A 26,909-nucleotide genomic window follows, 5' to 3' on the forward strand; every position below is an offset into this window, starting at 1 on the left:
GCTGAGTCTGGAATCTCCGCAGACATCCAAGTTTCTGTTAGGCAGATAATGCAGCAGTCCCTCGTCTCTCGTTGGAAAGAGATCCGCGCTTTCAGCTCGCAGAGCTTGTTATCCAGAGACTGAACATTTGCCAGTAGAATAGTGGGTAGCGGGGGTCGATTTGCATGGCGTCTTACTCTGATGAGAACGCCGGCTCTGTTTCCCCTTTTCCTCCTGCGTTTCCGTGGCCGTGCTGCCCAGACAAAGGGCTCTGCTTGCGTGTTTGTAAACAGCGGGTCGGCATTGAGGAATGTGAAGTCCGGTTTTCGGTGTGAGATCACTGAACTAATGTCCAAAAGTGTTTGTCTGTCGTAGACAATAAGGCAGACAACATCCAAGACAAAAAACATAAGAATTGTAAACAAGACAAACAAAACATTGCTATGTTGTGTCGGAGCTCGCAACGCAGCAGCCATACTCGACGCCATCTTGAGGTCAACGTGATATATGTAAACACAGTACATATGACTTATGTGCTATATTACAAGTCATCTGAAGACTTATGATAGACTTGTGTGAGGAATAGACTGAAATTTAAGCCATTATTCACAGATAATGTGCCTTTCCCTAAAACTCGTGTTTAGCCAGACTGCACATCCAGAATTTAAAATGATGCATCTTGTACGGTTACAACACACGTGAGTACTTATGTTTTAGCGTCAATGGCATCAATAAGACACTTGTTAATTTGAACATAGACACAGGCTAGACACGAGATTTAACAGAAGTGATTATTAACCATGTTTGCACTATCGGGTCAAATGAGAGGGCATGCTAGTGGGTGCAAGGAACAGTTACTTTCCCACTGTCACTTCCGAGGCTTCATCGTGCCTCCTCGGGGCTTCCTCAGAGCCAACGGCCAAGCACCCTGGCCTGCTGATTACCCTTGGGCCAAAGAATGTCAACTGGGGATTGAGGCTGGGTCAATGTCAAAGGCGCTGTTTCGCTAAGTCAGGTCAGAGGTTTTAGCACCTACTCATTTCCCAATCTTTCATATCTAGACCAGCTTACCTCAACATATCTACAAAGAGAGTAATGTCAGTAGACAAAATCAATGCTCTTCTGAATATTTGGGCAGATGAAAATGTGCAACATCAGTTCCCTATCTGTCACTCACTCGACGTTGGTGTCGATGTAGTGACACTAGGGGTCACTCTTGGGAGCCCGAGACACCTCTGGTCTTTGATAAAAGGCCAATGAAAATTGGCGAGTGGTATTTGCATGCCACTCCCCCGGACATACGGGTATAAAAGGAGCTGGTATGCAACCACTCATTCAGATTTTCTCTTCGGAGCCGAACGGTCATGCTCATTGAGCTGAATATCACTGTTCATTCACCTCTGCTGGATCTGACGGCGCATTTCAGCGGCTTCTCTCTCCTCTGCACTGGTGCACTGCAGAGAACGCCCCTGGGCGCTTCGGCAGAAAAACTAGAGAGTATATTTTCTGAAAGAGCATTTTTCCCCTATAAAAGAGTATATTTCTCTAAAAGAGCGCACACACAGAACATCTTTTTAAAGACGCGTCTTCTAAAGATGCATTTCCGCATGTGTGTTATTCCTGGTTGCGGTCGTTATCTCTCAACTTCGGATGGTCATGATCGCTGTCTTTCGTGTCTGGACGTGACCCACATGGAAGCAGCGTTTGTGAATGGTTCATATTCTCACTGCAACGTTGCGGTCGCGGCTTGCTTTCATAAGTTCTCGACGGTGAAGCAGCAGACGGAGGCAATCCGGCACATCCTGCCCTGGCACGGCTCAAGATCCCGCACCCCGTCTGCTCGTCGCCAAGGGCGTCCCCCTGCGGTGACTGCACAGATGCCTCCAAGATGGGCTGGGGCGCTGTTTGCAACGGGCACATAGCCGCCGGCTTCTGGACGGGTCCGCGACTGCATTGGCACATCAACTGCCTCGAGTTACTGGCAATTCTGCTCGCCCTGCGGAGGTTCCGGCCGGTGATCCAGGGCAAGCACGTGTTAGTTCGGATGGACAGCACGGCAGCGGTAGCATATGTCAACCGCCAAGGTGGTCTGTGCTCTCGCTGTATGTCACAACTCACCCGCCGTCTCCTCCTCCGGAGTCAGCAGCACTTCAAGTCGCTGCGAGCCACTCACATCCCGGGCAACCTCAACACTACAGCGGATGTGCTGTCACGCCACGTTTCCCTCAAGGGAGAGTGGAGACTCCACCCTCAGGTGGTCCAGCTGATTTGGAGTCGATTCAGACGGGCACAGGCGGACCTGTTTGCCTCCCAAGAATCCTCCCATTGCCCGCTCTGGTACGCCCTCACTGAGGCTCCCCTCGGCATAGACACGCTGGCACACAGCTGGCCCCCTGGCCTATGCAAATATGCATTTCCCCCAGTAAGCCTGCTTGCACAGACCCTGTGCAAGGTCAGGGAGGACGAGGAGCAGGTCATCCTGGTAGCACCCTACTGGCCCACCCAGACATGGTTCTCGGACCTCACGCTCCTCGCGACAGCTCCCCCCTGGTGAATTCCCCTGAGGAAGGACCTTCTTTCTCAGGGACGGGGCACCCTCTGGCACCCGTGCCCAGACCTCTGGAATCTCCATGTCTGGTCCCTGGATGGGACGCGGTAGACCTAAGCGGTCTACCACCCACAGTGGTAGACACAATCACTCAGGCTAGGGCCCCCTCTACGAGGCGCCTGTATGCCTTTAAGTGGCGTCTATTTGCTAAGTTGTGTTCTTCCCGATGCGAAGACCCCCAGAGATGCGCAGTCGGATCAGTGCTTTCCTTCCTGCAGGAGAGGCTGGAATGGAGACTGTTCCCCTCCACCTTGAAGGTGTACATTGCCGCCATAGCAGCACACCATGACACAGTTGACGGTAAGTCCTTAGGGAAGCACAACCTGATCATCAGGTTCCTAAGAGGTGCCAGGAGGCTGAATCCCTCCAGACCGTGCCTCGTTCCCTCATGGGATCTCTCCGTAGTTCTTCAGGGTCTACAGAGAGCCCCCTTTGAGCCTTTACAGTCAGCCGACTGTGCACACCTTTGCAAGGTTCTACAACCTCCGGGTGGAACCGGTTTCATCCTAGGTAGTGGCACGCAACACAAGCGGATAAGCCCGGGATAGCTAGCCGGGTGTATCGCTTGCACATAGCGCCTTCCACCTCCTTTTGAGCTGAAGAAGTGCGCGGTAGTCGACTTGTCCCCAAAAAGGGCCGTTTGTCACTCATAACTGTGTTGGGGGAGGTTACGTGTCGACCTGGTGTGCTGGCTATGAGGCACACAGCAAGTCGTGCCCACCACACACCGCCAGTTCACGTAACACAGTTCAGCCTTGTGGCATTTTGAATAGGGACCCCTAGTGTCACTACATCGACACCAACGTCGAGTGAGTGACAGATAGGAAATGTCATGGTTACTGGTGTAACCTCCATTCCCTGATGGAGGGAACGAGACGTTGTGTCCCTCCTGCCACAATGCTGAACTACCCGCTGAAATGGCCGGACCTTATATTGGCTCCTCAGCATAAAACCTGAATGAGTGGTTGCATACCAGCTCCTTTTATACCCGTATGTCCAGGGGAGTGGCATGCAAATACCACTCGCTAATTTTCATTGGCCTTTTATCAAAGACCAGAGGTGTCTCGGGCTCCCAAGAGTGACCCCTAGTGTCACTACATCGACACCAATGTCTCGTTCCCTCCATCAGGGAACGGAGGTTACACCAGTAACCATGATGATTGACGGCATCTGGTGGAACGAAGACGTGATTAAGTATATTGTCGCCAAACTTGCCAAGTTGTGTATCCAGTGCACAGCGTTACAGGTTTGGTAAAACATTAAATATAATTGGGGACACAGTACAAATCTGTGTTCATTTTGGAGGCTAGCTAGTCTCCAGAGTCTGACATCTCAGCTTGAGTTTTCCTCTTGCTTGTGAAATGGGTGGGGTGTGTGATACTGGCACTAGGATGGCGTATTAAGGGCAGGTTTTAGGGCAACGCTGTGGGGCTATTGCCCCGATGGTGGGAATGTAGATTGATTTTAGTCTCCCGGCTCGAGGTCCGAGGCTACTGACCCTGGCTGACCAGTTTATAGCCCTGGCTAGCACATTTAAAGTTTGTATCCTGAATGTTACTATATGAAGAAGAATGGCCAGTACCAATGTTCTTTCAGAAAGAGATAATAATGTTTTTTCAGCTCCAACAAACTGCAACAAAAAACCCACTCTATTCATTTACATTCTAAAAAATAGAGTGTCCATATGTATGCAGCATTTGGCAGAGCATTGTTTAAAGTGATTTTGACAATTCTCTGTATTATAACCTACCAAGAGTAAATAATCTATTTAAGAAAGGCATGACTGCACATGTCTGGTCAGCAAAAGGAACTCCTATTACTTACGTAATAGGCCTCTTTAGCTATCCCTTATCTATCAGTGACTTTTTTTCTGAAGCTCAACAGCTCAACATGTCAAAGATCAGTGCGATTGCATCGTTGCACCGTTCTATCTTATCTGTATCTCTCACATTCTGCAGTGCATGATGAATGGAGATGAGATAAGAGAGGAATATAAAACTGGAGAAATTCACAATTTAAAAAATACAGGCTTTATTTTTGCAATTGGAGAAGAAAACTCAAAGTACAAGAATGAATAAGCAAGGCAGGGAGGATGACCAACACAGTTTTCAGAGCTGATACCAATCAGAGATGCTGTAGACCTGATCTCTTGCCACATACACACTGTAAAGTTTTGGAAGTGACAAATCCATTTATTATGTGTACGGAATACAAGATTCACTCCTGAAATTGTGGTGATTGACATAGCAATAATTAAGGATGGGTGATATAAGCAAACATTTATAATGCAATACTCTTGAAAGTTTTGGTCGATGAAGGTATTTACATATATCACAATATACATAATTTAATGGAAAGTGATTAAAAAAACTTATGAAAGAATGATGAAAGTTCCTATTCAGTTTAAAACACACTTTAATGCAAAAACAATGCAAAAGTAACAAATTGCATAAATATATACAATGACTTTTTGTATCACAACCTCAGATTGGAACGCGCATTCCCTACCACGCAGCAGCACTTTGCATAACCACGATTTAAACGATACTTGAACTTTTCTACCAGTTGACACAATTCTACCAGTATATCGTCCACCCCTAGCTAACATGGATGGAAACATGGGACAGTTTAACCTCATTTGGCCCTCTGATATTTTTTCACAAATAAATTTTAGAGAATTGAGATGCATTAACGTCTAGCAATTTTTAGTAAACCACAGTTGATTGTTGTAGTATTCTTTTAGTGCTGTTTTAAAACAACATGCACTCTTTTGATTTTAATCAATGGACTACCTGGAGACAACAATGCGGTGGGAGAAACTATGATGGTAAGCATCAAAATTTGTAAATGAGTCAAGTCACATACCTCTGTTTCTATGATTTTCTAGCACAAATGTATGTGTGCATAAATTTGTCTGAGCATGCAGAGTATTCCATAGCCCAATCTTGTTTGATACCATGCTAGAATCTAATCACATCTTCTGAACAGGCTCAGTAGAAGCACAAGGATGCAATTACTCTCCGGTTGACAAGCTCATCCTCTTTAGCTCGAACTAATGACATTTAAATTGACCGAATGTGGTTCACTTGCAAGTGGTATTACTGTAAGATTAGCAGTGGCCAAGTTGATACAGTGTCATCTCTCTGATCTCACACCAGAGATTAGAGAAAATGAGAGAAATAAACTCTCTCCCCTTCTCTCTCTCAGCATCTGTTTTTCCAGCTGGGTGAAGGGATGTATTCATGAAGTGCCATCAAACCTTCTGCAATTATATTGCTCATTTAAAGGTCACATTATTAGATTACAAATCTATGCTGAACCTCCCACACTCTACTGGGCAATAGTCCACTTTATATATGAGGAATACAGTTTTCAAATTTTCCTAAGAGTTTTGATAAAAGTTTGTCTGGATGATATTCCACTTGAAGTCACTTTTTGCATGCATGATCACGTTAGCATGCATGGATCACAGTTCCCTATCTGTCACTCACTCGACGTTGTGTCGATGTAGTGACACTAGGGGTCACTCTTGGGATCCCCAAACACCTCTGCTTTTTGGAAAAAAGGTCAATTGTTGAGTGGAATTTGCATGCTACTACCCCGGACATACGGGTATAAAAGGAGCTGGTATGCAACCACTCATTCAGATTTTCTCTTCGGAGCCGAGCAGTTTTATTTAGTGCACTGAATTCAATTCCCTCCAAAGATGCACCTCAAAACTTCTGGATTTACGGCGCATTTCAGCGGCTTCTCCCCCTCTGCACCCGTGCAGCAGTTCGGCTCATATGTCTACGTCAGGGGAATTGTCCCCTGGAAGATTACATAGAGGATTTTGCGCTCTGGCCAGCCAGGTGGATTTTAATGTGGTCGCCCTCAAGGACATTTTTAGGGTGGGGTTAAGTGAGCTGATCTCCTCCTTGATGCCTGGTGGTCGCAGTTCCCTCAGCCTGGCTCAATATATCGACCTCGCCCTACAGATCATTGGTTCCACGTTCACTGTGGGGGAGGCGGATGCCAAGCCAGAGTTCCACGACATGGCTGCCGCCGAGCCAGAGTTCCACGTCATGGCCGCCAAACCAGAGTTCCTAGTCATGGTCGCTGAGCTAGCACCATCTTTTGCTCCACGTCACAGCAACGCCTCATCCTGCACCATGCCACGTCACAGCAACGCCTCAGCCTGCACCATGCCACACCACAGCAACGCCTCAGCCTGCTCCATGCCATGTCACAGCAACACCTCAGCCTGCTCCATGCCACGTCACAGCAACACCTCAGCCTGCTCCATGCCACGTCACAGCAACGCCTCAGCCTGCTCCATGCCATGTCACAGCAACGCCTCAACCTGCTCCATGCCATGTCACAGCAACGCCTCAGCCTGCTCCATGCCATGTCACAGCAACACCTCAGCCTGCTCCATGCCATGTCACAGCAACGCCTCAGCCTGCTCCATGCCATGTCACAGCAACACCTCAGCCTGCTCCATGCCATGTCACAGCAACGCCTCAGCCTGCTCCATGCCATGTCACAGCAACGCCTCAGCCTGCTCCATGCCAAGTCACAGCAACGCCTCAGCCTGCTCCATGCCACGTCATAGCCACACCTGAGCAGTTGGACCTGGAGATGGTTCCCACCCTTATACCCACCCTTAGTTCTCCTGAGCAGGCAAGGGGAACTTTTGGCCCTCCGACCCCGCCTGGACCCTCCGAGCCCTGGATTTCGCCTTGGCCTGTCGGTCCCTCAACATTGCCTCAAGGACATTTTTAGGGTGGGGTTAAGTGAGCTGATCTCCTCCTTGATGCCTGGCAGTCGCAGTTCCCTTAGCCTGGCTCAATATATCGACCTCACCCTACAGATCATTGGTTCCACGTTCACTGTGGGGGAGGCGGATGCCGAGCCAGAGTTCCACGACATGGCCGCCGCCGAGCCAGAGTTCCACGTCATGGCCGCCAAACCAGAGTTCCTAGTCATGGTTGCTGAGCTAGCACCATCTTTTGCTCCACGCCACAGCAACGCCTCAGCCTGCTCCATGCCACGTCACAGCAACGCCTCAGCCTGCTCCATGCCACGTCACAGCAACGCCTCAGCCTGCTCCATGCCACATCACAGCAATGCCTCAGCCTGCTCCATGCCACGTCACAGCCACACCTGAGCAGTTGGACCTGGAGATGGTTCCCACCCTTATACCCACTTAGTTCTCCTGAGCAGGAAAGGGGAACTTTTGGCCCTCTGACCCCACCTGGACCCTCCAAGCTCTGGATTTCGCCTTAGCCTGTCGGTCCCTCGACATTGCCTCAGCTCTGCGTTCCCTCGGCTCCACTGCAGTCCTTCAGCCTGTCGGCTTTGCTGGGGTCCCTCATCCCTCTGGCTCCTCCTTGGTCTGTCGGTCACCTGGCTCCGCCTTGGCTCTCCAATCCTCTGGCTGCGCCTCGTTCCTCTGATCTGTCAGCTCCACTGGGGACCTCCTTCCCTATGGCTCCACCTTGGTCCTCAGTCTCACCGGCTCCACCTCAGTCTTCCGATCCCCCAGCTCCACCTTGCTCCTCCGAGCCTCCAGCACCGCCTTGGTCCTCCCTGCCATTGGCTCCACCCTGGCCCTTCGAGTCTTCGGCTACTCTCCGGGCACCAAGTTCCATGGCTCCACCCCTCGAGCCTCTCATGGCACCACCCCCCACAGACTCTGCCCTGGTCCCATGCCCCTCACCCTTTCTCACCATGCCACGCCTCAAGACACCCCCCCCCCCAGCTCCCTACAGAACTTTGAATTTATGTCATGTATTACGTGTTTTGTTTATGTGTTGGGGCATCGGGAGCCGCCCCTTAGTGGGGGGGGGATATGTCGTGTATTTTGTTGATTCATGTCTTTTATTTTGAAAAAGTTTTTAAGCCTCATGTTTTCCATAGTGTCTGGGTCAAGTATTGAATGTAAATATATGTGGATGTGTTTCTTTCTAGCCAAGTCAAGCCATGTTATGTTTATGTCAAGTCAAGTTTTAAGTCTAGTCAAGTTCATGTTTCACCTTTATAGTTAGGGTTATAGGTTATCACGTTTGTAAATAAACTGCACTTGGGTTCTCATCATCTTCATCATCATCATTGCCACAGCCAGCATCGTTACACAGAGGATGGGAACTTTTACCACATAGACAGAAGCAGAGGAAAATATAGGTAAAGAAAAGGAGCTGACAAGATTGGGCCAGTGAGCAAGGTAAGAGGTTTCAGTGCTATTGTGTGCCCCAAAACTGACAGTAATGGGAAGGTTCAGGCACAGTAATTCCATCTTTGGTAATCCACGGTGCATGTTCTGCCTTAGAGGATTATGATTTCTGGTGTCATCTTGACATTTTTGTCCCAAACAGATACTTAAACAGCAGATATTATCCGGAGCAGAATAGCAAATCACATTTTTTTTTTGGTCTTCAGAGAACTAAAAAATGGAAATAGCCCACCTGTAAAAGTCTGATATGTCAAGGTGACTTTACAAGGAGAGGATAATATACATTATTGCGAGCATACCTCTACCTCTGAAGTCCAATGTATGACTCACTCCACTGCATTTATTGCTAATTTATTTACTTCACTTACTAAGACAAATCAGAGAAGGCAGACATCAGCATTGTCACACAAATTTGTATCGCTGCATCCCTAGTATGAACAACCATAAATTAACAAACACTTATTTTTAATCTTATAATTGTGAAGACGAGGATCTACACTGTCAGTCACTCACAAAACTGTGTTTTGTTTACTAGGGTGTGCTTTTACAAAAAAAAGAAATAAATAAATAAATATAAAAGAAATTTCAGAATGTCAGATCAATATTTTATTTTATTTTTTTTTCTAATTGTATCTTTCTTTCTTAATCCAAATAAATGGAAAAAGTCCCAAAAATAAAATGTTTGGTTCTTAATAGGTATCAAAATCACTATTTTAGATGTGTAGTCTATTTGTATCTGCTATTGTTTGTGTGAGCACATATAGTAGTGCTGAGTCAAAGGGAAACATCCACACATAATTCAAGCATTATGTCTCCTAAAGTCTGTTTTGAAAGTTGTCAAGTAGCTCTTTCCTTCAACTTAGAAATAATTTACGCTTTCTCTTATCTTTCATTCTGCCTTTTAGCGAGGCGTCCATTAGGGCCAAGGGATAAGACTCTTCTGAAAGGAAGGGCTCAATAATTCAGAGGCCATTGTTTCCTGTGAGGCACTTTGCACACTTATTGACCTTTGATCTACATTGTTTATCCATCTGTGGTTGATGGATCTGCCCAAGGCAGATGCACTGTTGGCTGCAGAGGAATAAATCATAACTCTATCTGTTCATAAGCGAAAGGTGAAGATTCACCATACCGCCTAGCTTTCACTCAAATAATACTCTCATTAGCAGATTCATCACAGCTTCATCTCCTGGGTAACACTTCTTTGTTTTGAAGCCTGTATTTGGGAAGTTTTTTTTTTCTCTCAGCAGAGAGACACTTTTCCCTCATTTAAACACACGCACACTGCGAACACACAAAGGCCATGGTCTTTAACTGATCTTATCAAAACAATCATTGACTAATCAACTGACTTTGTCAGACAGTAAGAGGCTTATTAGGCTAGCTGTATTGAAATCCACTACAGCTTGCCTAATCCATCCATGTCGGTGCAGCTATCCTTATGAGGACTCTCCATAGACATAATGATTTTTATACTGTATGAACTATAGATTCTATACCATAACCCTAACCCTACCCCTAAACCTAATCCTCAAAAAAACAAATTTTTCCATTTTCAAAAAAACATCGTTTAGTATGTTTTTTAAGCGATTTGAATTATGGGAACACTAGAAATGTCCTCATAAACCACATTTATAGCATAATACCCTTGTAATTACCAGTTTGTAACCTAAAAAATTGTCGTCGTAAACCACCCATACCCACACACACACTTAGATCAAAGTATCAAGGCTGGAGACATCATCCAGAGCTAATTAATGGAGTCTGATTTTCACCCATTAACCTCTGTATTCCACAGCTCATACACTGAAACTTTGCAGTGTGTGGGTCTTTGTGCCTGAATTTTGCATGTCAACACAGAGTCTTACTGAATCAACTTATATTATAAGATTTTATTACTGGTGGCTTAAGATATCTCGCTACCTCAAAATACACTACAATCCAACTGTTTTTGAAAAGTTAACTCTGGACAGTTCAAATCTGAGGCATATGAAATTAAAAGGCCTCAGCTAGAAAATAATGGAACTTAAGTCCACTGAAACCAGAAAGGACAGTTTGATAAGAACTTTCCTGTGGACTAAGGTCAGTACGATCACTGTCCACACACTCCATACGCGACTGACCTTCAAACTGATCTCTCTGGAGGATAAAAGCTGTTCATAGAGTTTAATAAAGTAATTTATTATTATTATTATTATTATTATTATTTACACTTCATATGCTTTTAATCACGTAGATCACCCAGTAGCAGCACGGCTTCAATGTGGCTCTCTGGGCCATCCATCCACTGTCTTCTATGGACAAATTCATGTAGAAAAAAAAAATGGATGGTTTTTCTTCAAACAAACAGTGCAATTATGATATGTGATATTTTGTACTTTTATTTGATTAAATACTGAAATGCACAAAGAGTAATATGTTGTTTAGAAAGTTTATTTGTACACATATTAAACTTGTCATTGCCTCATTTCTTCTGAAAATTATTTTTGAAGTTTTAGGTGAATCCATTTGTAAACATGACAAATTATGCATTGTCTACTGCATATATCTTACTTCAAATCATAATTGAGTTGTTTTAATAGCTTCTTTTACTGATTTATGTGGATTCCATTCATAGAATGAGGCAGAAAGCAGACTATTTATAGAATATCCAAAGTGCAGCAGTTACAGATCCTTCTATTCTATTATGCTTGCAATTAACACACATTCCAAAGATGGCTTGAAATGTATAGACAAACCAAATATTACTAGCCGATAACCGGGAAAATCAAAATTTTATTATTGCACCAGTAATGGAATTACCACAGATATTTTCACCAATAATTTGTTACAGTTTATTTTACCATCTCTGCACCTTGTTACATTGTTTTGGGGCTGGGTTTAGTCTGGATCATCTGCTATAAGTAATGACATGCCATTTCCCACATTCTGTTTATGTTTCATGTGGCAGTAAACGAAAACATGACAAAACCATTTATGTAGGTTACTTAGGGGCAATACTTTTCTTTTATTATTTCATGAAACATTAACAGAATGTGGAAAATAGCACATTGTTACTTACAGCCAGGGTTGGGAAGGTTACTTTAAAAATGTATTCCGCTACAGATTACAGAATACATGCTGTAAAATGTCATTTGTAATGTATTCCGTTAGATTATTCAAGGTCAGTAACGTAATCTAAATACTTTGGATAACTTCTTCAGCACTGGTAGATTTTTTCACTTTAAATTCTCATTAAGAATAAAACTTTTGCAGTACATCTTTTCCCTAATATCAAAGAGAATAAAGAGAAAGAGAAAAAAAAGTTATGCTCTAACGTGAATTTTCTTCATAGAATTCATTATAAAATATAATCATGCCTGGTAACTGATGCATGTAAAGGCAAGAAATATCATTTTAGCTTAGCATAAAGCAAAATGTTAACATGACAATTTGCACAAGGTTAACTACTTTTGCTGCTCCAAACGTCAAAACCCCACAGAGTGTACACAACAACATCCTTTTCTGATCGTATGTGGATTCTGTTCATACAATGAGGCAGACAATATATTATTTGTAGCTTTCTATATTAAGGCTACATTAGTTAGCATTTCTTGTAAAAATACCCTAACCGCATAAAAAACATTGACTAGGCATATAATCGTGTATTTATTGGATTTATGTTTCATCTGTCAAAGCATTTCTAACTTGTTTTTTGTTAAGCTGTAGAAACACAATGTAGCTACTCTATTAAGCTCCATAGGGAAAGTTCCTCAATGACGTCATAACCATTTTTTCACTCACAACAGTGTGAAAGCGCTCGTATGAATTATATAAATCATAAGAATGTGTTTCACCTCTGTTCAAATGCTTCTCAGATCACATTATTTACATGTATATGGATAAATGTTTCCCAACTGAATAGACTAAATATTAAAAGAAACAAATTACAATAAAAGGCAAAGTTATCTCTTTAGTAATCAGAATACTATTTGAATGCAACTGTATTCTGATCAGCAATGATTTAAATTGTAACTGTAGTGGAATACAGTTACTAATATTTAGTATTTTAAATACATAATCCCATTACATGTATTCTGTCACTCCCTAACCCTGCTTACAGAATAGCATGGCGATTAAAACAAGCCCAAAAACAACCTATCACGGTTCATAGATTTTGAAATAATTCTCAAAGTGTGCTTGTTGTATTTCACGAGTTGAGACTTTTCTAACGTTAACTTATACCTCATGTCTATTAGATCTGTATGACGTTACCTATTCCCATTATAATTGTTGTGTTCATGTTTCATAAATTATACAGTGGCACTGTCAAAGATGAGCACTGCAACAAGTGTCTGTGAATGAGATGTGCATGAGCACAATGTGCATACATTCATAACACACAAACCACCACTGCACAAACAGTCTGCCAGCTAGCATAAATATTACACCATGTATACAGAGATTAGGGTTTGTATTATGTGGTTTGTTGTTTAATGTTCGTTACATGCAGTTAATTTATCACCTCATTTTGGTTTAATGCATAATTATGGCTATTAGAAGTTCATTATTCTGTCTCTATTAGAGAGTCATTAGAATTACTGTAAACACTAATAAATAGGCACCATACAATTTATGCAAGTGTATTTTCATTTATTTCTCATTTAAATCAGCATACATCTGTAATATAGGCAGGGTTGGGAGGGTTACTTTTAAAATGTATTCCACTACAGATTACAGAATACATGCTGTAAAATGTAATTTGTAATGTATTCCATTGGATTACTCAAGGTCAGTAACGTATTCTAAATACTTTGGATTACTTCCTCAGCACTGGTAGATTTTTTCACTTGTTTTGACTATAAAAACTCTGCCAGTACAGTAAGACAAAATACACGTTAAAATTGCATTCTCTGAAAAACCTAAATATCTTATTCAGTATTGTTTCTAAAACAGGATAAATCAATATTTTTACAGGAAAACAATACAAAAATTATTATCAAGAATAAAATTTTTTGCCATAATATCAAAGGTCTTACTAGAAAAAAAGAAATTATGATCCAACGTGAATTTTCTTGATAAAAAAAATATGATCGTGCCTAGTAACTGTGCATGTAAAATGGTTAGAAATAGCATTTTAGCTTGGCGTAAAGCTGACAATTTACACAAGATTTATTTCTATTTCTTCTGCTCCAATTTTCCATTAAATTCGACCCAAATCATTATCAAAGGACAAAGAGCCATCACTGGATTATCTGTTGGGAACATGTATCTTTCATAGAGCCTATTTTCAGTTACAAGTATGTTGTTTTGTGGTTTGACAGCTTGAATGAAAGACCTACTTTGAATTTGAAATGAATTGGAAAGCATGCAAATTCGGCAAATTTTAAAATATCGATGCCTCAAACATATATCGATAAAATAACGTGCCAATCAATAATCGATATATATTAATATTTTATGACATCCCTATTGAATAGGTATGTGCTTCTTTATAACGGTTTAACTCTAGCTATTAAGTTTTGATATGTTAACATAAATTATTGACAATAAATTGACAATAGTACTGTTTAAAAAATACAGTGGCAACGCTGGTACTTTGACGGTTTAGAATCGCAATACTGTATGTGGTGATGTGGGCATGGCTGAGCGATGTTTGTGGAGACCAAGGCCAGGAGAGGAAGAGTGGTTAGGATTGACACCTGGGGGAATTATCTCTAACAGCTCTTTTGTGTTACAGTGAGAGCTGGAGAGAGATAAAGAGCAGCCAGGGCTGCAGTTGGGGGGGAGAGGAACCTTAGTCCTAAAACAGCATTGACTGCAGTGACAGAGAGTGCTTCTTTTTGTTTGTGTTTGAACTGATGAGTTTTTGTTGTGTGTGCGCTGAAAAGCGGCATGAAATAAATAACCTGAAAGTGTAAGCTGGTTCCCGCTTCCTCATTTCCCCTGAACTGACCTGAGAGTGTCACACCGTAGTACCGGTATGCCTTGCAACCCAATGTCACGGCCAGCTTGTAGGCCGCAACAATAAGGGAGACTACACGTTGGATATCTTGCTCAAAGTATAATTTATTAAAAAGAAAAAAAAAGTAATAAAAGAACAACTGGTAACAAAAGAGAATAACACATGTCTGGATCAAGGAGAGGCACTCCAGGAATAACGAGAGCTGGTTTTTAAAAGCCCTTGCCGCCTTCCACACAGGTGAATATGGGTAGGCTTAATGAGCAGGGCTCATCAACTCAAAACAAAGCACCAGCCCACAAACACCAGGGAGAAGAAAAAACATGAGCCCAGCAGGGGTCGTCACACCCAATCACTGGTTAGAAAGCCATCGATTAAAAGGGGGTATGCCATGTAGTGTAACAAATAACATGATTACAAGTGAAAAAAACCTCAAATGTCAGAGGGACTTAAGATTTAGTTGTGTTAATTACACACTTGCAATTATCTAATTTTTAAAGAAAATTGTAATCCGTCATATTAAATATCTATAAAATATCCCCACTGAGTGTTTGTACTCTTTGAATATTCATTATGTAATGCAGACTGTGGCATGTGCCTACTCCCATATGCTCTCAGTATTAGCCCGAGCATGCCCTGAGAAATGAGCTGTCTCTATAGTGTGCTCAGTTTCTGCATAGACTTTAAGGAATTGAATCAACCAGCTGTATGTCCCAGAGAGGAAGTAGGCTACCTCTGCATGGCCCTACCCTGGTGTAATGCACATAGATATGAGACAAACAGATGTAGGGGTGCAGTCTGGGAGAGCATGTGCTGTTCTTCAGCTACTAACTATAGTACTATGCTTGTTCCACACACAGATCTAAAGAAAATCCTTCTTGGGAGCTTCCTCTATAGCTTTTAACTCTACAACCCTAAGCAGCAGTGTATAAAAAAAAAGAAGAAAAAAAAGAAAATGCTTGAAGTTAGTTGTTGAACCTAAGTAGCATTTGGGATATATAATGCTGTTTGGAAAATATCAGGGGATAATCCATGTCCTCGATAAAGTAATCGAGGACAAGATGAAAGAATTTCACATATTTCATGACCGAGAGAGTATAATTGAAGTTCTGGACCCCATAGATAATGTTAAGCTAAGTTTCCGCCTCTGTCTGTCCATGGAAAATTGGATTAGCTTAAGAAATGGTGTGCTATGAATGGCTCCTCTCATCCTATAATAACTATATGACTGTCCCGAATGGAATCAAGCTACTGCCATGGAATCAGTAAGAATAATACACATATTTTTGTGTACATCCTCGGGGGTCACTGATGGAAAACACCAAATAAAGTAAAGCCCTGCGTAGTTTCTTTCTGACACAATTATTCAGTCTCTTGTCACTAAAAGACTGGAGGTTACTGTAAAAGTTATTTTTCACAAAATGACCTGAAAGATCTTCTAACAATACAGGCCAATGTAATATACCCTATTACATGGGCTATAGAAATGCAAAGAAATGAAAGAAGACCAAAGAATTGTGACACACATACTAAATACTCAAGTGTGTCAATTCTATACATGGTGCCCTTTCAAAAATAATGCAGATTCCTTTTTAATCTTTATTGCCAGTCATGCATAACTAGTATTATCGAGAGTATTTCTGAATAACCTCAGCTGGAATGAATTTCAATTGGATGTGAACTTCACTTTTCATTCTGTTCCACACATTGCACTTTCAAAGCCAGTTCATTCAGTTTGTATCAATAATATAATTTTCTGTTTTCTTTTACTCTAATCAGTGTCCGTTTTTGACATTAAGAGAAGAAAGGTCAAATTCATACAATACTGAGAATTCTGGAAACAATGTGAAAACAGTGGGGCCAGTTCTCACTTCAGTGAATCAGAATATTTCGCCTAATAAAGGATAATTGTTTGATCAGTGGGTTAAATTGGGCAGTAAAGGTGAAATTAGAGGCAATTTCTGGAATGGAATCTTTCAAAATCATTCTGGTCTTTCAATCAACACATCAACATACAGTATTGTCACAGACATGAGCGCAAATAACATAAGGTAAGCTATGTGAACACACAAAAAACAGAGATACATTCTTCACCATTAAAAACTATAAGCAGCACAATTACACACTGATGTATTTTTCCAAAGTGAAAGAAGCAAAGATCTTTATGCAGTATTATATCTTTATAAGAGTTTTTAACTGCAGCGGTACCACAGCAAACCTCCCTCATCCCCCACCAATACATTTAGTGGGAAAAGATCCCTTATTTTTTTTAGGCCACAAAAGGGATTTCTACTGTATGTTGAGATGTACTGTGTCAGGAAGTGGCACGGAGTAGTGTTGTGCAGCACTGCGATCTTGCAGAATGGGTTGTTTTAAGCATTGTGCTGAATTGTATGACATTTATTGATCTTAGAAACTGAAAAAAAGGTTTTTCTAAGTAAATTGTAATGGTATAAAATTAAGTAAAATCTACTTAATTTCATGACAATATTGATTAAAGTGAATACATTTTACTTAAAAATTTCGGTTAATAGAGTCACTTTTGCTTATAATGTCAAGTTACTTATAAAATAGTTTATTAATATTTTACTATATTTATTTAAGTACATTTCACATTTTGAACTTATGATTAAACACTTGTTTAATCATGCACCGCACAACATTCAGAAGCCTTCTACAAAGAAGTATATGTAGTCTATTAGATAGCATACCCTTGCATTACTGATGATAATACGGATATACCGAACTGTGCACGCAGACCTCAACCCTTGTGCACAAAACACAATGATGGTAACAATCAACAGATAATATTTTTTGATCATGAACAGGTGATTTTGAGTAGAAAATGAACTTCAGAAAAAAAAGAAGTTAACAAACATAACAATAAAATCAACAATAAAAACATGTCAAAAACACAGTCAAAACATGCAAGCTCATTAATTGTTCAAGCCCGGGCATGATGGAAACATCAGCCTCGAAAAGTTAAGTAAAATTTACCTATTTTATTTACCTGTGAAATTTACTGAAATTAGTGAATAAATATGACAAGGCTTTCTACTTCAGGATTGTTACATGATGATGTATTGTAAAGATAACAAACAATCATAAATAATGTTAACTTATAAACTAGAGCATTAATTTTTACATGCTTGAATAGAGTACAAATGTAGAATTTACTTCACATTTTAAAGTTCACACTTAAACTAAATTATTTAATGTAGAAAGTACTTAATCTTTCCTGCTATATTTACTTCAAAACAATATATATATATATATATATATATATATATATATATATATATATATATATATATATATATATATATATATATATATATATATATATTTTTTTTTTTTTTTTATTTATTTATTTATTTTTTTGTGTTTAATTGCATTACTGGGCTCATATTTGATTTAACAAACATTTCTGTTCAATATATTAAAATTACTTCGTCAACATGAAAATCAAAATTGACCTTCTTTAAAAAAAAAAAAAAAAGCATGTTTCTGGTCTTATTATGCACAATTTGACAGCACATGCTATTCCAATGGAAAAATAATGTCAACTAAATACAATAAAATAATGTATATACTGTATTGTATATACAGTATATATACACTAACTGAGCACTTTATTAGGAACAACTGTATACCTAGTTATTTATGTGATTATCTAATCAGCCAATCATGTGGCAGCAGTGCGATGCATAAAATCATGCATGTACGGGTCAGGAGGTTCAGTTAATGTTCACATCAACCATCAGAGTGGAGAAAATTATTTTTTATCTCTGTGATTTTGACCGTGGCATGATTGTTGATGCCAGACTGAATGATTGTTGGTTGTTTGTGTATTTCTGTAACTGCTGATCTCCTGGGATTTTTACACACAACAGTCTCTTGAGTTTACTCAGAATGGTTCCAAAAACAAAACAAAAAAAATCTAGTGAGCGGCAGTTCTGTGGCTGGAAACGCCTTGTGATGAGAGAGGTCAACAGAGAACGGCCAGAATAGTTCAAGCTGACAGAAAGGCTACGGTAACTCAGATAACCACTCTGTACAATTTTAGTGAGCAGAATAGCATTTCAGAATGTACAACACATCGAACCTGGGCTACAACAGCAGAAGACCATGTCGGGCACTTCATTAGGACCATAGTGTTCAAAATAATGTGCTCATTGAGTGTGTGTGTGTATATATACTGGTGGCCAAAAGTTTGGAATAATGTACAGATTTTGCTCTTATGGAAAGAAATCTGTACTTTTATTCAAGTGGCATTCAACTGATCACAATGTATAGTCAGGACATTAATAACGTGAAATTACTATTACAATTAGAATTATTTTTTCAGAACTTCTTAAACTACTTCAAAGAGTTCTCATCCAAAAATCCTCCATGTGCAGCAATGACAGCTTTGCAGATCCTTGGCATTTTAGCAGTCAGTTTGTCCAGATATTCAGGTGGCATTTCACCCCACGCTTCCTGTAGCACTTGCCATTGATGTGGCTGTCGGGCACTTCTCACGCACCTTACAGTCTAGCTGATCCCACAAAAGCTCAATGGGGTTAAGATCCAATTATCTGTTGTCCAGGGTCTGTGTTTCTTTGCCCTCTCTAACCTTTTCTTTTTGCTTTTCTGTTTCAAAAGTGGCTTTCTTTGCAATTCTTCCCATAAGGCCTGCAACCCTGACTCTTTACTGTTGTACATGAAACTGGTGTTGAGCGGGTAGAATTCAATGAAGCTGTCAGCTGAGGACATGTGAGGCATCTATTTCTCAAACTAGAGACTCTGGTGTACTTATCATTTTGTTTAGTTGTACATCGGCCTTCTACATCTTTTCCTGTCCTTGTTAGAGCCAGTTGTCCTTTGTCTTTGAAGACTTTAATGTACATCTTTGTATGAAATCTTAAATTTTTTGGTATTTTCAAGCATTGTATAGCCTTCATTCCTCAAAACAATTCCTTTTGACCTAATATTGACCTTAAGACATGCCAGTCTATTGCATACTGTGGCAACTTAAAAACAAACAGTGTTAAGCTTCATTTAACACACCAAATAGCTTTCAACTGTGTTTGATATAATGGTAAGTGATTTTCTAGTACCAAATTAGCAATTTAGCATGAATACTCAAGGATAAGGTGTTGGAGTGATGACTTCTGGAAATGGGGTCTGTCTAGATTTGATCAAAAATTACTTTTTTTAAAAGTGATGGTGCTGTTTTTTACATCAGTAATGTCGACTATACTTTGTGATCAGTTGAATGCCACTTTGGTGAATTAAATTACCAATTTCCTTCCGAAACAGCAAAATCTGTACATTATTCCAAACTTTTGGCCGCCTGTGTTTGTGTATGTGTGTGTGTGTGTGTATATATATATATATATATATATATATATAATGACTCCCCTGATCTTACTTGAGCCAGCACTAAAGAAAACATGTCCACCCCATATTTTCCCAAATTTTTCAGCTTCCTGTGGGGAAAGATGCACTATACTAAACACTATATCATATTTCTTATACTTAAGAAGAGAAATAACCTTCCTTCTTTTTTATGGGGTGCCCCAACCCATTCACATTCCACGTGGAGAGAGACAATCCACTCATATTAACATTTGACATTTTGACATATAAGAAAAAATAAATTGTGTGTCAAAAACAATATATATATATATATATACAGGTGCATCTCAATAAATTAGAATGTCGTGGAAAAGTTCATTTATTTCAGTAATTCAACTCAAATTGTGAAACTCGTGTATTAAATAAATTCAATGCACACAGACTGAAGTAGTTTAAGTCTTTGGTTCTTTTAATTGTGATGATTTTGGCTCACATTTAACAAAAACCCACCAATTCACTATCTCAAAAAATTAGAATACATCATAAGACCAATAAAAAAAACATTTTTAGTGAATTGTTGGCCTTCTGGAAAGTATGTTAATTTACTGTATATGTACTCAATACTTGGTAGGGGCTCCTTTTGCTTTAATTACTGCCTCAATTCGGCGTGGCATGGAGGTGATCAGTTTGTGGCACTGCTGAGGTGGTATGGAAGCCCAGGTTTCTTTGACAGTGGCCTTCAGCTTATCTGCATTTTTTTGGTCTCTTGTTTCTCATTTTCCTCTTGACAATACCCCATAGATTCTCTACGGGGTTCAGGTCTGGTGAGTTTGCTGGCCAGTCAAGCACACCAACACCATGGTCATTTAACCAACTTTTGGTGCTTTTGGCAGTGTGGGCAGGTGCCAAATCCTGCTGGAAAATGAAATCAGCATCTTTAAAAAGCAGGTCAGCAGAAGGAAGCATGAAGTGCTCCAAAATTCCTTGGTAAACGGGTGCAGTGACTTTGGTTTTCAAAAAACACAATGGACCAACACCAGCAGATGACATTGCACCTCAAATCATCACAGACTGTGGAAACTTAACACTGAACTTCAAGCAACTTGGGCTATGAGCTTCTCCACCCTTCCTCCAGACTCTAGGACCTTGGTTTCCAAATGAACTTGCTCTCATCTGAAAAGAGGACTTTGGAACACTGGGCAACAGTCCAGTTCTTCTTCTCCTTAGCCCAGGTAAGACGCCTCTGACGTTGTCTGTGGTTCAGGAGTGGCTTAACAAGAGGAATACGACAACTGTAGCCAAATTCCTTGACATGTCTGTGTGTGGTGGCTCTTGATGCCTTGACCCCAGCCTCAGTCCATTCCTTGTGAAGTTCACCCAAATTCTTGAATCGATTTTGCTTGACAATCATAAGGCTGCGGTTCTCTTGCTTGGTTGCATCTTTTTCTTCCACACTTTTTCCTTCCACTCAAATTTCTGTTAACATGCTTGGATACAGCACTCTGTGAACAGCCAGCTTCTTTGGCAATGAATGTTTGTGGCTTACCCTCCTTGTGAAGGGTGTCAATGATTGTCTTCTGGACAACTGTCAGATCAGCAGTCTTCCCCATGATTGTGTAGCCTAGTGAACCAAACTGAGAGACCATTTTGAAGGCTCAGGAAACCTTTGCAGGTGTTTTGAGTTGATTAGCTGATTGGCATGTCACCATATTCTAATTTTTTGAGATAGTGAATTGGTGGGTTTTTGTTAAATGTGAGCCAAAATCATCACAATTAAAAGAACCAAAGACTTAAACTACTTCAGTCTGTGTGCATTGAATTTATTTAATACAAGAGTTTCACAATTTGAGTTGAATTACCGAAATAAATGAACTTTTCCACGACATTCTAATTTATTGAGATGCACCTGTATATATATGTGTGTGTGTGTGTGTGTGTGTGTGTGTGTGTGTGTATGTGTGTGTGTGTGTGTGTGTAACTTAAAACTGAAAATAACAACTTAAAAATATCAACAAAGTGGGTGCCGGTGGTGTTCTTCCACATTTAAACTTACATTCAGAACTGGTATGGAACACCCACATTTCACTATTCAATCAATTACCAATGAATAAAATCAAGTCCTGTCCTATATATATACCCATTTTTCTTATGGGATGTGACACATTTACAAGGGAAACAGGATATTAAACTGAATATATATATATATATATATATATATATATATATATATATATATATATATATATATATATATATATATATAATTGTTTGCAAATTTTGTTTCTTTTTCACTTTAATATACTGTACACTACTTGGACAAAAATATGTGAACACATGGATATAGTGAATATTATTTTTGCAAATGTTCATTACATTTTCAAAAATTAATCAAACCCTTTGTATGTATACATGCAGTGGCGGGCCGGGCTTTTTAAGTCTATGCTTTCAGTGTGATTCATGCCATTAAGAAAACACAATGAATTCACAATGAATAAGACACCCTATGCCTTTGGGCATCATATATTATGTCTCAGCTAACTAGTAATACCAATTGACATTTTAAAAACACGTCCACGCATGAAAACCAAAACTTGAAACGACACTTAATGCTCAAGCAAGCATAATTTTAACTGCAGCATGACTGTTTTGTGAAATGAACGTCTCCCGAACAGACATTCAAAAATTATAATTTTTCATATGAATCTACCAAGGAGGTCTATAATACCTGGAAAAATCTATCTAATAATATTTGCAATTGCAATGTTGCTTGCAATAAATTTCGTTTCGTCAGGGTACACGGTTATGCTGTGCTCCATTCAAGTTGGATGTGGGATATTCCTACTTGATATCTCCAACCATAAATGTATTCCATTCCCCGTTATTCAGAAGATGACGTTTAAGGAAACAAAACTGCAATGCTCCCGTTAGCTTAGCAGGGGTTTGACTCTCATTAGAGATGTCTCCTAGCAACCAACTAATAAACAATGCTGCAGCGCTAGCATTTGTGCTACAGGTGTACGATTATTAAAAGAGATTATAATGTTTTATACACCTGTTTCTGCAGGCATTTGATAAACAAGCTTTAATATCATGTAATGTGGAAACAAACTCATTTATCGATATTACTTAATAAAGTGAATGTTTATCACTTGTATTTCTCCCTGAGTTTTGACATGTTTGTGTGACATCATGCCCCTGCATCTCGGCTAAATCGGAATTGCACGAGCCTACAAGCTCTAATTCTGACTTTAAGATGTTGCACTTTTCCTAGTAGGAAGTTGTAAAATCTGACTTTCCGAGTTGAAAGTAATGCAGCACTACTTTTCAAAACTTTGTAACATATGCTGCTAGTGCTGGCAGTGACAAAGACAATGACGATGAAGTAAAGAACCCAAGTGCAAATTTATTCCAACGTGTATTCCATAAACCCTAACTACAAACATGAAGTAAACATAAACATGAACTTGACATAACATAAACTTGGCTTGGCATAACTAGACTTGACATAGACTTGACTCTCCAACAAAGTTACATACAAACAATCAATACCTGACAATGGACAAAGGAAAACATGAGGCTTAAATACATGAACATGGGAGAACACATGAAAAAGATAACCAATAAACACTGAGAACTCTAAACAAGATAACAAGACAATCAAACAATGAAAAACAAGACACATGAACATGGAGGGAAACAGGAACTCAGTTTTCGAAATAAAAGACATGAAAAACATGAACCAACAAAATAAACATGACAAACTTGATCCGACACTGAATTCTCAAGCAGCCTAATTTACACTTATAAAACTCCTGATGTTGCTTTAACAATGCAAAAAGCACTTACCAATTTGCTTGAAGTGAAAATCAGTCCTCCTTTCCTGTTTAATTGATCAATCGCACGATCATGCAGAATATCTCAGGTTTTTAAATCCATAAGGATCTCTTTCTCAATGGCAATACCAGCAAGTGATGACAGCCGACTCGTCAGCAAGATCTCGCGCTCTTCACTTTCAAATTACATCACTTAAATTGTGATTGCGTCACTCATGGCCAGCTAGAAGGCCTCGACCGGGACATATCCTAAAGATCACACCCACCAAGAACAAATAAATCAATCTGATTGGCTGATGAATCTGACAATCTGACTTTAGTTGCCCATTCATTTGCACTTTTGAGGGATTCTGTGGAAATTCTCAAGGCCTGACAGGGTGGAGCTCAAACTCATGCGCTGCTGCGGGCATGCCATTTGTGAAACAGTTGTCACACTTTGCTTGTAAGCATCAAGGAATAAATTCTGATTGGATAAACTTTGCGTTTTTCTCTATTTATTTGTAGATTAATTAAGAGTGGAAAGCTATTAAAAATACATAGGCAAAAAGGTGATTGAGAAGGCTTTTCTGGCCCTGCGAATTTGCCACTGTATACATGTATACTTGTAGTTAGCTTTCTGGAGTTACATTCTCTGAATGTCTCAAAAATGAAAACTCTGCGTATTGTAAGTGCCTGACATTACAAAAAGGCTGGAATAAAATCAATAATGTATTATTGAATCTGTAAATTTAATGGGTGTAATTGGTGGAGGTAATTATAGTATTAAAAAGGCTGATAGTCAGCAGTCTGCAGTGGAAGATCAGAGCAGGAGCTCCTTTGTTCCATTCCTAATTAGCATGATTCTCCATTTGAGAGTGCAAATGCTGAAAATGTATGAGCTCTTGCAGAACCCTGCTCTGAATGCAGGTTAGAGTTCTACTGCAATGCAGAAGTTGCATTCTCCACTCGAAATTACAGATAGCCTACTCACTCAAGATGCTGTTAATGCTGCTGAAAAACAGCTTAAACCAGCTTAAGGTGATTAGCTAGTGTTCAGTTTTGATGGATTTGGATGGATTTAAGGCACTTGCCATCTGGGCCAGGCTGGGAGACCAGCTAGACCAGCTGAAGATTTAACTTAAAACCTTTTCTTCCTCACACAGGCAAACACACACACACACACAAACACACACGCACACACACACACACACACACACACACACACACACACAAACACACACATGTTGGTGCAGCTATCATTATGAGGACTCTCCATAGACATAATGATTTTTATACTGTACAAACTATAGATTCTATCCCCTAACTCTAAACCGAACTCTCACAAAAAGCATTCTGCATTTTTACATTTTCAATAAAATTTTTAAGCGATTTAAATTATGGGGACACTAGAAATGTCCTCATAAACCACATTTATAGCATAATACCCTTGTAATTACCAGTTTGTAACCTAAAAAAATGTCCTGGTAAACAACAAGAGTTTTGGAAAATTAGATGTGATTTAGGAGCTTTTTGATAGCTTTGTATGGTGCATGCCATTGAAGAAAGGGTAAGTCAAACCATTCAAGGAGGAAGTAGGACATACTATTATTCCAAAGCACCAGAACTAACAATATAAGAGCAAAATGTGGGGAAGTCCATTAGAATTTGGCTGTGTTCACACAGGCAGTAAAAAATCTGATTTTCATATCTGTTCAGGTTTTTGTAGTCTGAACAGGACAAAAACACATAAAACCTGATTTTTACAAGCCTTATCCATACCACATTTGTAGGCAGTTTGATATCCGATTAAAATTAGTAAGCTCCACTTTTATTGTCACGCTAATTACATGTAATTATATGAGTAAATCTGGCTGTGGTTCGTCTTCTACACTACATTGTTTTCTTTTTGAACACTTTGACACTGATTAGTTGAGAAATCCTAGTCACATTTAACAGTCACTTTCATTAAAAAACGACAATGAGAATGCCCATTATCTTGGGTAACACCACTGAGACATCTTCAATCGTTAATCACAATAATCTAAGCACTTCAAGTATAGCCTTTATGTACAGTCCGTAGGAAAAAAAAAATTCTTCATTACGGATCACACTAACATGTGCGCATGGTAGCTCCAGCTAAAACACCTTCATAAGCCACATCCACACTTATCTGTTTTCATCTGAAAACTCTGTTTTCAGTTTCTTTATGTCATAATTTTCCAAAGTATGCTGATATGGAAAGCATTTTCTATCGAAAACGTATTAGTGTGGACGTAGCCATAGTTATTAGTTTTCAGGGAATTGTTCCTATTGTTCTAATAGCATATAAACAGAAGAAAAAAAAAATATGTGAACTTGTGATATTTGCATTGTGGTGATAGCAGTGAGTCTCCCACAGGAACTAAATAAGCAGGCACAAGATAACACAGATGGATAGGGTATGGTTTTAGGCTAGCACTCACATACTATAGGTCTAATTAATGTTCAAACTGTTAGAGCTGGATATCAGGCAAGCTGATACGTAGGTGTCAATGGCCGGCAGGGCTGATCTAGCAATGCATCACATGATGTAAAGGAGCTATTAGCACCAGTTTTCATGTTACTGTGCCTTAAGCAACAGAATGAGTTACTGTTAACATAGTTTGACCCAACACACTCCATTTAGATTAAGTTAGAGGGATAACTGTCATTATTTTGATACATTTTTGTGGTTATGTTGTAGGCCACCTCACTCTGTGTAAGGAAAGTCAGTGTTTGGGCATTGTGTTGAACTTACTGGTTGTTAAAAGAGTAGTTCACCCAGAAATGAAAAATCTCTGGGAAAATTCCTTACTGCGACACTTCATGGTGACCATGTCTTTCAAGCTAAAACAACAACAACAAAAGCATCATAAAAGTAGTTCATATGACTTCTGCTCTAAATTACAAGTGTTTTGAAGCCATCCGAAATCTCTTCTGGCAAAGCTCTGAAATGGACTATTAAGTTGCATGGACTACAAAACTACAATACTTTTT

The 26,909-nt window shown here is 39.9% G+C and overlaps 1 protein-coding gene across 5 annotated transcripts in view; it reads right to left on the reverse strand.

Moving 5' to 3' along the window:
• LOC127426292 (chemokine-like protein TAFA-1) overlaps positions 1-26,909 on the reverse strand; it is a 284,660-nt gene that overhangs the window by 133,716 nt on the left and 124,035 nt on the right. The window lies entirely within an intron of this gene.

The sequence above is a fragment of the Myxocyprinus asiaticus genome, chromosome 35 (assembly GCF_019703515.2).
Source record: "Myxocyprinus asiaticus isolate MX2 ecotype Aquarium Trade chromosome 35, UBuf_Myxa_2, whole genome shotgun sequence".
NCBI lineage: Eukaryota > Metazoa > Chordata > Actinopteri > Cypriniformes > Catostomidae > Myxocyprinus > Myxocyprinus asiaticus.